The sequence below is a fragment of the Triticum aestivum genome, chromosome 5B (assembly GCF_018294505.1).
Source record: "Triticum aestivum cultivar Chinese Spring chromosome 5B, IWGSC CS RefSeq v2.1, whole genome shotgun sequence".
Lineage (NCBI taxonomy): Eukaryota > Viridiplantae > Streptophyta > Magnoliopsida > Poales > Poaceae > Triticum > Triticum aestivum.
This window is the reverse complement of record NC_057807.1, coordinates 529,106,491-529,120,966: the sequence shown is the minus strand read 5'-3', so window position 1 is coordinate 529,120,966 and position 14,476 is coordinate 529,106,491. Positions and strand designations below refer to the sequence as shown.

At 43.8% G+C, this 14,476-nt stretch overlaps 1 long non-coding RNA gene across 2 annotated transcripts; it reads right to left on the bottom strand.

Annotated features, from left to right (window-relative positions):
- Window positions 1-465: 465 nt before the first annotated feature.
- LOC123116754 (uncharacterized) lies at window positions 466-2,936 on the bottom strand. Of its 2 annotated transcripts, XR_006457170.1 has the most exons (4): window positions 2,765-2,936; window positions 2,558-2,640; window positions 2,034-2,117; window positions 466-551 (listed from the first exon to the last, which is right to left on the bottom strand). It is a non-coding gene; the product is annotated as an uncharacterized lncRNA (long non-coding RNA). The 2 variants fall into 2 exon arrangements; XR_006457169.1 differs by lacking the exon at window positions 466-551 and having other exon boundaries at window positions 1,906-2,117.
- Between the last annotated feature and the right edge of the window lie 11,540 nt (window positions 2,937-14,476).

Sequence of the window (14,476 nt, the reverse complement as noted above, 5' to 3'; positions counted from 1 at the left end):
CAAAGAGCCTATGCCTTTGCCATCAGCTGGCAGATGGCAAAGCCTCTTAACGGGGTTAGCCCCGTTAGAAGGCTAACGGCATACTTTGTCATCTGCCAGCAGATGGCAAAGGCTTCAGGCTCTTTGCCGTATGCTAGCAGATGGAAAAGAGCTTTGCCATCTGCTGGCAGATGGCAAAGGGCCCAAATAGGCCAGCACAAATTTTACATGTAGATGACACGTGGCCTCTTTGCCATCTGCTGGCGGATGGCAAAGTTGCCCCATTTAATTTTGTTTTTTCTTATATCAATTCATTTTCACAGAAAATCAAACACAAATATATTTATATGACCAATATAGCATATTCAACACATATTACCAATAGTCATGAACACATATATATCGAACACATATCCAACACATGTTACCAATAGTAGCAAGTTTCATCCATACATATACATAGTTTCATCAATATTACATAGTTTCATCATAGGTAGCAAGTTTCACAAAGTCAAAACAAAAACTAAAGACAAGCACTCCATCAACCCAAGCTTCCGTGATCTGAAGCAAATCTACAAAATGGGAAAGAAGAAAGTTAGAAGAAGAAGACTAGAAGAAGAAGATTATTATGATGCAACTAAAATGTGAAGATTATTATGATGCAACTTATATCTGTAAAATAGGTCATTTTGGAGCTAAGTATGGTTATTATGTCATTTTTGAGCTAACTAAGCATACTAAGTCATTTTGGTGTAAAAAATGCTAAGTAAGGTCATTTTGGAACTAATAAGTTTATTATGTCATTTTGGAACTAGCTAAGCATATGAAGTCATTTCGGAGCTAAAATATGGCATTTCGTAAGTCATTTTAGAGCTAGCTAAGCATATTAAGTCATTTGGAGGAAAAAATGCTAAGTATAGGTCATTTTAGAGCACCTACAATCAGAAATACCATGACCACGAGCATAATTAATGTACCTAGATTGTCAAACACGTCGGGATGCAAAATCATAACTAAAATACACTGAGGGCAACAAAAAAAAGGCACTGATTGACCTAAGTATTTGATGCACATCACATTTGAGCGCTTCCTTTCCAGTATAGATGCATACTTCCTGATTTACTTGGTGAATGTATTATGTAAATATCAAAATATAAATAGGCAACTCATACGAAAATCCGGTGTTGTTCACTGAAGAAATACATCAAAGCATATCTTTAACTTACACAAAAGTAGAATGTCTACTCGCTTCTTTACAAACAAAGCCAAGGCTATATGTGGACATCACCTTGGTATATTTAGCAAGGGATTTATTGTTTTTTCTTCAATGCCTACAAAGCTACCAGAAATTTATCTATTTTACACTAACTATGTTACTGAAATTGCAAATACATGGCTTAGCTCCCCAAAGAAATGAATCCAATATTAACTTATTCACATGCACCACCTACTAATGGAGTAACTACCTACGAAGCTACCAGACATTTCTCTATTTTATGTTAACTAATACTAAAATTGCAAATACATGGCTTAGCTCCCCAAAGAAATGAATCCAATATTAACTTATTCACATGCAGCAACTATTAATAGAGTAATTATTATTCAAAGCATTAACTGATCAAATCAAAATATGCCTTACAAAAGAAGTGGAGCGAGTAGGAAATAGATAGCAGTAGAACACTTGAAACTTCATAACATCTAAGAACCTAGCATTGTAGTTGAAGCTTCAGTTTTGCAAACATCATTCATCTTGGTTCATTACAAAAGCAAGCCAAAGTGGTAAACATTCTAAAAGAAATTTTATCTCCCTGAATCATTATGAGAAAAGCCTGACCCTTTATATTGGGAGCATCAAAACACACCTTTTCTGCATTGTCCCACCGAAAAGTGCGATCTAAATAACCAGAAATTTTGGTGGCCAAAATTATCTGATTGGAAACATAGCAGGCAGGGAACTACACATGGATTTGGAAGCATGCTATTTGGGGGAGAAATCAGGGAAGTACAAGTGTACTCGCAAACTGCAAATAAATAGTAAGTTCGGTTTAGGGTACTTTATCTCATGGCTTGGAATTCATCCATCTGCCTACATATAGATCAGTCCTCCCTTGAGTCGTCTTCTTGGGTTGGAATGGGTACTAAAAAGCAAAGAAGTGGAGTATTTCAGTTAAAACTGGGATCAACATCAAAAAATAAGACGGGCATATCATGTGATTCTCTATTTGTGCTTTGTTCTCTGAAGATCATCTAAAAGAAGTAAAAAATTAAACTAAGATGTAAAAAATGGAACAACATGCTCTGGATGGGTGGTAAACATTTATCTCCCTGTCAACTTGGTGCCAGGATAATATATGTTAAACAGGAAACTTGCAAGAGTACACATAAGATGTTGGACCAGGTTTATAGACAATTCGTGGAAGTGGGGGTGAAAGAGTGGAAGCAGGCGGCAAGCCTGGTACAACATTGATTCCAAAACCAGCGTTACATAAAAATCATGCTTACTTCCTACGTCGAGTGTACAGTAACACGGCCCACTGGCATGAGAAAGAGAGAGAGAGATGGCAGAGGAGAGGAATACCCATGCCGGAGTCAGTTGTGAGGAGGATCCGGTTGTCAACAGCGTAGTGTGCTACTCGCTGGTCCTGTCGAGCGCGAGCAAGCCTGGTACAACATCGATTCCAGAACCAGCATTACATAAAAATCATGCTTACTTCCTACGTCGAGTGTACAGTAACACGGCCCACTGGCATGAGAGAGAGAGAGAGATGGCAGAGGAGAGGAATACCCATGCCGGAGTCAGTTGTGAGGAGGATCCGGTTGTCGACAGCGTAGTGTGCTACTCGCTGGTCCTGTCGAGCGCGATCAAGGAGATCCCCGGGATTAACGGATGGTGTCTGTGAGCATGAACTTGGACAACCAACCATCAAGGGATTCGATGTACGCCTTCTGAGCACTGATGTAGCTCACGAAGCAGGACCTCCAGTTCCTAAGCTCGACCTCCAGCTTGAGAGTAGCATGCCGCTGGGCATCATTGCAGAATTTCTCATACGCAGGGCTGGTGAAGGAATTTGCCTCAAACATTATCTGTCTTTGTGCTTCATGAGAGTCCACCATTACTTTCCTAGTTCTCTGAAAGCTGTCACGGAGAAGGGAAAAGGCATCAGTATTTTGATTCAGTGAAACTACATCAATCATCAATTCCACACACGAAAAACGTGAGATCAGTTTACCTATGCAACATCTCAACAAGCTACGGTTGCGGCTCCTCGTCCGTAATTGTTATATTCTATTGGATATTGATTCTGCTGCTCGTAGAGAAACCTAGATCCTTGTGTGCAAGCCTCTTACATTGTCCTGGCTTTTTCAGCACAATGCCGCTCTGAACCTTTGGCGTCTTGGTTCCTCAGACACACATATTTCTTCTCTTGTCGGATTTGATCTATGGCTTGTACAAGCCTCTAGATGCAATAGAGGATAGCTTCAGATCGACACACACACAGCGTCATGGAGCATGTCCTGCGCGACCATGATTTGGGATTGGAGGCGCAGCGGACCTGGTCCTCGTCATCGCGGGCGAAGGCGGGGAGCTGGGAGAGGTCACACCCACCACACAGTCCCTAGAGACGTAGCCAGCGCACCTCCCTCCTGCTAAGACAGACAGTCCATGGTTGAGAAATCATGTACATAAGTCATAATGTGTAGGAGCAAGAGATGAATTGCTCAAAAAAAGAAAAATGGACAAAACAAGAGCTGATGATCCTGCTAGAAATTAGTTAAAACATTGACTTTTTGTCTTTTTGAATATCTTGTATGATACTGCTAGAAATTAGTTCATTGGAGCCAAGGCATTCAAATGCCAACATTACCATAATACATCACTTGTAACCATTAGCTACAACAAAACACATCATGTCGTGTGTAATTGGCACAATTTCTGTCATATATGGTAAACCTGCTCCAGAATAACACAATAATGTGAATCCATTGCAAATATTTTCTTCTATCTTTTAAAATACTTATGCTATCTTGAGAGAAGCCACTAGTGAAACCTATGGCCCCTGGGTCTATCTTTTAAAATATTAATCTCCCGTCAACTAGCTATCTCTGTCGCCATTTATTTTGCAATCTTTACTTCTAATCTTTATCATAAAAATACCAAAAATATTATCTTATCATCTCTATCAGATCTCACTTTTGCAAGTGGCCATGAAGGGATTGACAACCCCTTTATCGCGTTGGTTGTAAGGTTCTTATTTGTTTTTGTAGGTACGACGGACTTGCGTGTGGCCTCCTACTGGATTGATACCTTGGTTCTCAAAAACTGAGGGAAATACTTACGCTACTTTGCTGCATCGCCCTTTCCTCTTCAAGGAAAACCAACGCATGCTCAAGAGGTAGCAAGAAGGATTTCTGGCGACGTTGTCGGCGAGTCTACACACAAGTCAAGACATACCAAGTACCCATCACAAACTCTTATCCCTCGCATTACATTATTTGTCATTTGCCTCTCGTTTTCCTCTCCCCCACTTCACCTTTGCCATTTTATTCGCCCTCTTTTTCCGTTCGTATCTTTTTGCTTGCTTCTTGTGTGCTTGTGTGTTGGCTTGTTTGTCACGATGGCTCAAGACAATACCAAATTGTGTGACTTTTCCAATACCAACAACAATGATTTTCTTAGCACCCCGATTGCTCCTATTACCGATGCTGAATCTTGTGAAATCAATGTTGCCTTGTTGAATCTTGTCATGAAAGATCAATTCGTCGGCCTTCCTAGTGAAGATGTCGCTACCCATCTAAACAGCTTTGTTGATTTGTGTGATATGCAAAAGAAGAAAGATGTGGATAATTATATTGTTAAATTGAAGCTATTTCCTTTTTCCCTTAGAGATCGTGCTAAAACTAGGTTTTTGTCTTTGCCTAAAAATAGTATTGATTCATGGAACAAGTGCAAAGATGCTCTTGTCTCTAAGTATTTTCCTCCCGCTAAGATCATCTCTCTTAGAAATGATATTATGAATTTTAAGCAACTTGATCATGAGCATGTTGCACAATCTTGGGATAGGATGAAATTAATGATACGTAATTGCCCTACACATGGTTTGAATTTATGGATGATTATACAAAAAAATTATGCCGGATTGAATTTTGCTTCTAGAAATCTTTTAGATTCGGCCGCGGGAGGCACTTTTATGGAAATCACTTTAGGAGAAGCTACTAAACTCCTAGATAATAATATGGTTAATTATGCTCAATGGCACACTAAAAGATCTGTTGGAAATATGCCCTAGAGGCAATAATAAAATGGTTATTATTATATTTCTTTGTTCATGATAATTGTCTATTGTTCATGCTATAATTGTATTATCCGGAAATCGTAATACATGTGTGAATACATAGACCACAACAAGTCCCTAGTGAGCCTCTAGTTGACTAGCTCGTTGATCAACAGATAGTCATGGTTTCCTGACTATGGACATTGGATGTCATTGATAACGGGATCACATCATTAGGAGAATGATGTGATGGACAAGACCCAATCCTAAGCATAGCACAAAGATCGTGTAGTTCGTTTAGCTAGAGAGTCTCCAAATGTCAAGTATCATTTCCTTAGACCATGAGATTGTGCAACTCCCGGATACCGTAGGAGAGCTTTGGGTGTGCCAAACGTCACAACGTAACTGGGTGACTATAAAGGTGCACTACGGGTATCTCCGAAAGTGTTTGTTGGGTTGGCACGAATCGAGACTGGGATTTGTCACTCCGTATGACGGAGAGGTATCTCTGGGCCCACTCTGTAATGCATCATCATAATGAGCTCAATGTGACCAAGTGTCTGGTCACGGGATCATGCATTACGGTATGAGTAAAGTGACTTGCCGGTAACGAGATTGAACGAGGTATTGGGATACCGACGATCGAGTCTCGGGTAAGTAACATACCGATTGACAAAGGGAATTGCATACGGGATTGATTGAATCCTAGACATCGTGGTTCATCCGATGAGATCATCGAGGAGCATGTGGGAGCCAACATGGGTATCCAGATCCCGATGTTGGTTATTGACCGGAGAGGCGTCTCGGTCATGTCTGCATGTCTGCCGAACCCATACGGTCTACACACTTAAGGTTCGGTGACGCTAGGGTTGAAGAGATATTAGTATGCAGTAACCCGAAAGTTGTTTGGAGTCCCGGATGAGATCCCGGACGTCACGAGGAGTTCCGGAATGGTCCGGAGGTGAAGAATTATATATAGGAAGTGCAGTTTTGGCCATCGGGAAAGTTCCGGGGGTCACCGGTATTGTACTGGGACCACCGGAAGGGTCCCGGGGGTCCACCGGGTGGGGCCACCTATTCCGGAGGGCCCCATGGGCTGAAGTGGGGAGGGGAACCAGCCCCTGGTGGGCTGGTGCGCCCCCCTTGCCCCCCCCCCCATGCCTAGTGTTGGAAACCCTAGGGGTGGGGGCGCCTCCACTTGCCTTGGGGGGCAAGCCACCCCTTGGCCGCCGCCCCCCCTTGGAGATCCCATCTCCTAGGGCCGGCGCCCCCCCAAGGGGCCTATATAAAGAGGGGAGGAAGGAGGGCAGCTGCACCCCAAGTCTCTGGCGCCTCCCCCTCCCCTGCTACACCTCTCCCTCTCGCAAGTGCTTGGCGAAGCCCTGCCGAGATCACTGCTGCATCCACCACCACCACGTCATTGTGCTGCTGGATCTTCATAAACCTCTCCTTCCCCCTTGCTGGATCAAGAAGGAGGGGACGCCTTCCCAACCATACGTGTGTTGAACGCGGAGGTGCCGTCCGTTTGGCGCTAGGATCTCCGGTGATTTGGATAACGACGAGTACGACTCCCTCAACCTCGTTCTCTTGAACACTTCCGCACGCGATCTACAAGGGTATGTAGATGCACTCCCCTATCTTGTTGCTAGATGACTCCATAGATTGATCATGGTGAACGTAGGAAAAATTTTATTTTATGCAACGTTCCCCAATAGTGGTATCAGAGCTAGGTCTATGCGTAGTTACTATGCACGAGTAGAACACAAAGCAGTTGTGGGCGTAGATGTTGTTAATTTTCTTGCCACTACTAGTCTTATCTTGCTTCGGCGGCATTGTGGGATGAAGCGGCCCGGACCGACCTTACACGTACCTTACGTGAGACCGGTTCCACCGAATGACATGCACTAGTTGCATAAGGTGGCTAGCGAGTGTCTGTCTCTCCCACTTTAGTTGGAGCGGATTCGATGAGAAGGGTCCTTATGAAGGGTAAATAGAAATTGGCATATCATGTTGTGGTTTTACGTAGGTAAGAAATGTTCTTGCTAGAACACCTATAGAAGCCACGTAAAAATTTGCAACAACAATTAGAGGACGTCTAACTTGTTTTTGCAGCAAGTGCTTTGTGATGTGATATGGCCAAAGGATGTGATGAATGATATATGTGATGTATGAGATGATCATGTTCTTGTAATAGGAATCACGACTTGCATGTCGATGAGTATGACAACCGGCAGGAGCCATAGGAGTTGTCTTTATTTTTTGTATGACCTGCGTGTCATTGAAGAACGCCATGTAAATTACTTTACTTTATTGCTAAACACGTTATCGATAGAAGTAGAAGTAGTCGTTGGCGTGACAACTTCATGAAGACACGATGATGGAGATCATGATGATGGAGATCATGGTGTCATGCCAGTGACGAAGATGATCATGGCGCCCCGAAGATGGAGATCAAAGGAGCAATATGATATTGGCCATATCATGTCACTATTTGATTGCATGTGATGTTTATCATGTTTTACATCTTATTTGCTTAGAACAACAGTAGCTTAAATAAGATGATCCCTCGAAATAATTTCAAGAAAAGTGTTCCCCCTAACTGTGCACCGTTGCGAAGGTTTGTTGTTTCGAAGCACCACGTGATGATCGGGTGTGATAGATCCTAACATTCGAATACAACGGGTGTAAGCCAGATTTACACACGCAATACACTTAGGTTGACTTGACGAGCCTAGCATGTACAGACATGGCCTCGGAACACGGAAGACCGAAAGGTCGAGCATGAGTCGTATAGAAGATACGATCAACATGAAGATGTTCACCGATGATGACTAGTCCGTCTCACGTGATGATCGGACACGGCCGAGTTGACTCGGATCATTTTTCGCTTAGATGACTAGAGGGATGTCTGTCTAAGTGGGAGTTCATTGAATAATTTGATTAGATGAACTTAATTATCATGAACTTAGTCTAAAAACCTTTGCAAAATGTCTTGTAGATCAAATGGCCAACAGTCATGTCCACCTCAACTTCAATGCGTTCCTAGAGAAAACCAAGCTGAAAGATGATGGCAGCAACTATACGGACTGGGTCCGAAACCTGAGGATCATCCTCATAGCTGCCAAGAAAGATTATGTCCTAGAAGCGCCGCTAGGTGAAGCACCAATCCCAGAGAACCAAGACGTTATGAACGCTTGGCAGTCTCGTGCTGATGATTACTCCCTCGTTCAGTGCGGCATGCTTTACAACTTAGAACCGGGGCTCCAAAAGCGTTTTGAGAAACACAGAGCATATGAGATATTCGAAGAGCTAAAAATGGTTTTCCAAGCTCATGCCCGGGTCGAGAGATATGAAGTCTCCGACAAGTTCTTCAGCTGTAAGATGGAGGAAAATAGTTCTGTCAGTGAGCACATACTCAAGATGTCTGGGTTGCACAACCGCTTGACTCAGCTGGGAGTTAATCTCCCAGATGACGCGGTCATTGACAGAATCCTTCAGTCGCTTCCACCGAGCTACAAGAGCTTTGTGATGAACTTCAATATGCAGGGGACGGAAAAGACCATTCCTGAGGTATATTCAATGCTGAAATCAGTGGAGGTAGAGATCAAAAAGTAACATCAAGTGTTGATGGTGAATAAAACCACTAAGTTCAAGAAAGGCAAGGGTAAGAAGAACTTCAAGAAGGACGGCAAGGGAGTTACCGCGCCTGGTAAGCCAGTTGCCGGGAAGAAGTCAAACAATGGACCCAAGCCTGAGACTGAGTGCTTTTATTGCAAGGGAAGTGGTCACTGGAAGCGGAACTGCCCCATGTACTTAGCGGACAAGAAGGCCGGCAAAACCAAAGGTACCTATGATATACATGTAATTGATGTGTACCTTACCAGTGCTCGTAGTAGCTCCTGGGTATTTGATACCTGTGCGGTTGCTCATATTTATAACTCAAAGCAGGAGTTGCGGAATAAGCGGAGACTGGCGAAGGACGAGGTGACGATGCGCATCGGGAATGGTTCCAAGGTCGATGTGATCGCCGTCGGCACGCTACCTCTACATTTACCTACGGGATTAGTTTTAAACCTCAATAATTGTTATTTAGTACCAGCTTTGAGCATGAACATTGTATCTGGATCTCATTTAATTCGAGATGGCTACTCATTTAAATCCGAGAATAATGGTTGTTCTATTTATATGAGAGATATGTTTTATGGTCAAGCCCCGCTAGTGAATGGTTTATTCTTAATGAATCTCGAGCGTTATGTTACACATATTCATAGTGTGAATACCAAAAGATGTAAAGTTGATAACGATAGTCCCACATACTTGTGGCACTGCCGCCTTGGTCACATTGGTGTCAAGCGCATGAAGAAGCTCCATGCTGATGAACTTTTAGAGTCTCTAGATTATGAATCGTTTGACACATCCAAACCATGCCTCATGGGCAAAATGACCAAGACTCCGTTCTCCGGAACAATGGAGCGAGCAACCAACTTAATGGAAATCATACATACTGATGTGTGCGGTCCAATGAGTGTTGAGGCTCGCGGAGGATATCGTTATGTTCTCACTCTCACTGATGACTTGAGTAGATATGGGTATGTCTACTTGATGAAACACAAGTCTGAGACCTTTGAAAAGTTCAAGGAATTTCAGAATGAGGTAGAGAATCAACGTGACCGAAAGATAAAGTTCTTACAATCAGATCGTGGGGGAGAATATTGAAGTCGCGAATTTGGTATGCACTTAAGGAAATGTGGAATCGTTTCACAACTCACGCCACCTGGAACACCTCAGCGTAACAGTGTGTCCGAATGTCGTAATCGCACTCTATTGGATATGGTGCGATCTATGATGTCACTTACCGATTTACCGCTATCATTTTGGGGATACGCTCTAGAGACAGCTACATTCACTTTAAATAGGGCACCGTCTAAATCCGTTGAGACGACACTGTATGAATTATGGTTTGGGAAGAAACCTAAGCTGTCGTTTCTAAAAGTTTGGGGATGCGATGCTTATGTCAAGAAACTTCAACCTGAGAAGCTCGAACCCAAGTCGGAAAAATGCGTCTTCATAGGATACCCTAAGGAAACCATTGGGTATACCTTCTACTTAAGATCCGAGGGCAAGATCTTTGTTGCCAAGAACGGGTCCTTTCTGGAGAAAGAGTTTCTCTCGAAAGAATTAAGTGGGAGGAAAGTAGAGCTTGATGAAGTACTACCTCTTGAAACGGTAAGTAGCGCAACTCAAGAAGATGTTCCTGTGGTGCCTGCACCGACAAGAGATGAAGTTAATGATGATGATCAAGATACTTCGGATCAAGCTCCTACTAAACTTCGAAGGTCCACAAGGACACGTTCCGCACCAGAGTGGTACGGCAACCCTGTCTTGGAAATCATGTTGTTAGACAACGGTGAACCTTCAAACTATGAAGAAGCGATGGCGGGCCCAGATTCCAACAAATGGCTTGAAGCCATGCAATCCGAGATAGGATCCATGTATGAAAACAAAGTATGGACTTTGACAGACTTGCCCGATGATCGGCGAGCAATAGAAAACAAATGGATCTTTAAGAAGAAGACGGACGCGGATGGTAATGTTACCATATATAAAGCTCGACTTGTCGCTAAGGGTTATCGACAAGTTCAAGGGATTGACTACGATGAGACATTCTCTCCCGTAGCAAAGCTGAAGTTCGTCCGAATCATGTTAGCAATTGTCGCATACTATGATTATGAGATATGGCAAATGGGCGTCAAAACGGCATTCCTTAACGGTCACCTTAAGGAAGAATTGTATATGATGCAGCCGGAAGGTTTTGTCGACCCTGAGAATGCTAACAAGGTATGCAAGCTCCAGCGCTCCATCTATGGGCTGGTGCAAGCATCTCGGATTTGGAACGTTCACTTTAATGAGATGATCAAAGCTTTTGGGTTTATGCAGACTTATGGAGAAGCCTGCGTTTACAAGAAAGTGAGTGGGAGCTCTGTAGCATTTCTCATATTATATGTGGGTGACATACTTTTGATGGGAAATGATATAGAACTTTTGGACAGCATTAAGGCCTACTTGAATAAGTGTTTTTCAATGAAGGACCTTGGAGAAGCTGCTTACATATTAGGCATCAAGAGCTATAGATATAGATCAAGATGCCTCATAGGTCTTTCACAAAGCACATACCTTGATAAGATATTGAAGAAGTTCAATATGGATTAGTCCAAGAAGGGGTTCTTGCCTGTGTTGCAAGGTGTGAAATTGAGCTCGGCTCAATGCCCGACCACGGTAGAAGATAGAGAAAAGATGAGTGTCCTCCCCTATGCCTCAGACATAGAGTCTATCATGTATGCCATGACCTGTACCAGACCTGATATAAACCTTGCCGTAAGTTTGGTAGGAAGGTACCAAAGTAATCCCGGCATGGAACACTGGACAGCGGTCAAGAACATCCTTAAGTACCTGAAAAGGACTAAGGATATGTTTCTCGTATATGGAGGTGACGAAGAGCTTGTCGTAAAGGGTTACATCGATGCTAGCTTCGACACAGATCTAGATGACTCTAAGTCACAAACCGGATACGTGTATATTTTGAATGGTGGGGCAGTAAGCTGGTGCGGTTGCAAGCAGAGCGTCGTGGCGGGATCTACATGTGAAGCGGAGTACATGGCAGCCTCGGAGGCAGCGCATGAAGCTATCTGGGTGAAGGAGTTCATCACCGACCTAGGAGTCATACCCAATGCGTCGGGGCCGATCACACTCTTCTGTGACAACACTGGAGCTATTGCACTTGCCAAGGAGCCCAGGTTTCACAAGAAGACCAGGCACATCAAGCGTCGCTTCAACTCCATTCGTGAAAATGTTCAAGATGGAGACATAGATATTTGTAAAGTACATACGGACCTGAATGTAGCAGATCCGTTGACTAAACCTCTCCCTAGAGCAAAACATGATCAACACCAGAACACAATGGGTGTTCGATACATCACAATGTAACTACATTATTGACTCTAGTGCAAGTGGGAGACTTTTGGAAATATGCCCTAGAGGCAATAATAAAATGGCTATTATTATATTTCTTTGTTCATGATAATTGTCTATTGTTCATGCTATAATTGTATTATCCGGAAATCGTAATACATGTGTGAATACATAGACCACAACAAGTCTCTAGTGAGCCTCTAGTTGACTAGCTCGTTGATCAACAGATAGTCATGGTTTCCTGACTATGGACATTGGATGTCATTGATAACGGGATCACATCATTAGGAGAATGATGTGATGGACAAGACCCAATCCTAAGCATAGCACAAAGATCGTGTAGTTCGTTTAGCTAGAGAGTCTCCAAATGTCAAGTATCATTTCCTTAGACCATGAGATTGTGCAACTCCCGGATACCGTAGGAGAGCTTTGGGTGTGCCAAACGTCACAACGTAACTGGGTGACTATAAAGGTGCACTACGGGTATCTCCGAAAGTGTTTGTTGGGTTGGCACGAATCGAGACTGGGATTTGTCACTCTGTATGACGGAGAGGTATCTCTGGGCCCACTCTGTAATGCATCATCATAATGAGCTCAATGTGACCAAGTGTCTGGTCATGGGATCATGCATTACGGTACGAGTAAAGTGACTTGCCGGTAACGAGATTGAACGAGGTATTGGGATACCGACGATCAGTCTCGGGCAAGTAACGTACCGATTGACAAAGGGAATTGCATACGGGATTGATTGAATCCTAGACATCGTGGTTCATCCAATGAGATCATCGAGGAGCATGTGGGAGCCAACATGGGTATCCAGATCCCGATGTTGGTTATTGACCGGAGAGGCGTCTCGGTCATGTCTGCATGTCTGCTGAACCCGTACGGTCTACACACTTAAGATTCGGTGACGCTAGGGTTGAAGAGATATTAGTATGCAGTAACCCGAAAGTTGTTCGGAGTCCCGGATGAGATCTCGGACGTCACGAGGAGTTCCGGAATGGTCCAGAGGTGAAGAATTATATATAGGAAGTGCAGTTTCGGCCATCGGGAAAGTTTCGGGGATCACCGTTATTGTACCGGGACCACCGGAAGGGTCCCGGGGGTCCATCGGGTTGGGCCACCTATCCCAGAGGGCCCCATGGGCTGAAGTGGGGAGGGGAACCAGCCCCTGGTGGGCTGGTGCGCCCTCCCTTGGGCCCCCCCTGTGCCTAGGGTTGGAAACCCTAGGGGTGGGGGCGCCTCCACTTGCCTTGGGGGGCAAGCCACCCCCTTGGCCGCCGCCCCCCCTTGGAGATCCCATCTCCTAGGGCCGGCGCCCCCCCCCCCCCCAGGGGGCCTATATAAAGAGGGGGAGGGAGGGCAGCCGCACCCCAAGTCTCTGGCGCCTCCCTCTCCCCTGCTACACCTCTCCCTCTCGCAAGTGCTTGGCGAAGCCCTGCCGAGATCGCTGCTGCATCCACCACCACGTCGTCATGCTGCTAGATCTTCATCAACCTCTCCTTCCCCCTTGCTGGATCAATAAGGAGGAGACGTCTTCCCAACCGTATGTGTGTTGAACGCGAAGGTGTCGTCCGTTCGGCGGTAGGATCTTCGGTGATTTGGATCACGACAAGTACGACTCCCTCAACCTCGTTCTCTTGAACGCTTCCGCACGCGATCTACAATGGTATGTAGATGCACTCCCCTCTCTCGTTGCTAGATGACTGCATAGATTGATCATGGTGAACATAGGAAAATTTTTATTTTATGCAACATTCCCCAACAAGATCTACTAGTAAAAAGGTGCATGCAATTGAAGAGATTAATGTTTTGAGTGGAAAGATGGATGAACTTATGAAATTGTTTGCTAATAAGAGTGTTTCTTCTGATCCCAATGATATGCCTTTGTCTACTTTGATTGAGAATAATAATGAATCTATGGATGTGAATTTTGTTGGTATGAACAATTTTGGTAACAACACTTATAGAGGAAACTTTAATCCTAGGTCGTATCCTAGTAATTCCTCTAATAATTATGGTAATTCCTACAACAACTCTTATGGAAATTTTAATAATATGCCCTCTTATTTTGAGACTAGTGTTAAAGAATTTTGATTTCTCAAAAGAATTTCAATGCTTTGCTTGAAGAAAAATTGCTTAAGGTTGATGAGTTGGCTAGGAACGTGGATAGAATTTCTCTTGATGTTTATTCTTTGAAACTTAGATCTATTCCACCTAAGCATGATATCAATGAGTCTCTCAAAGCTATGATA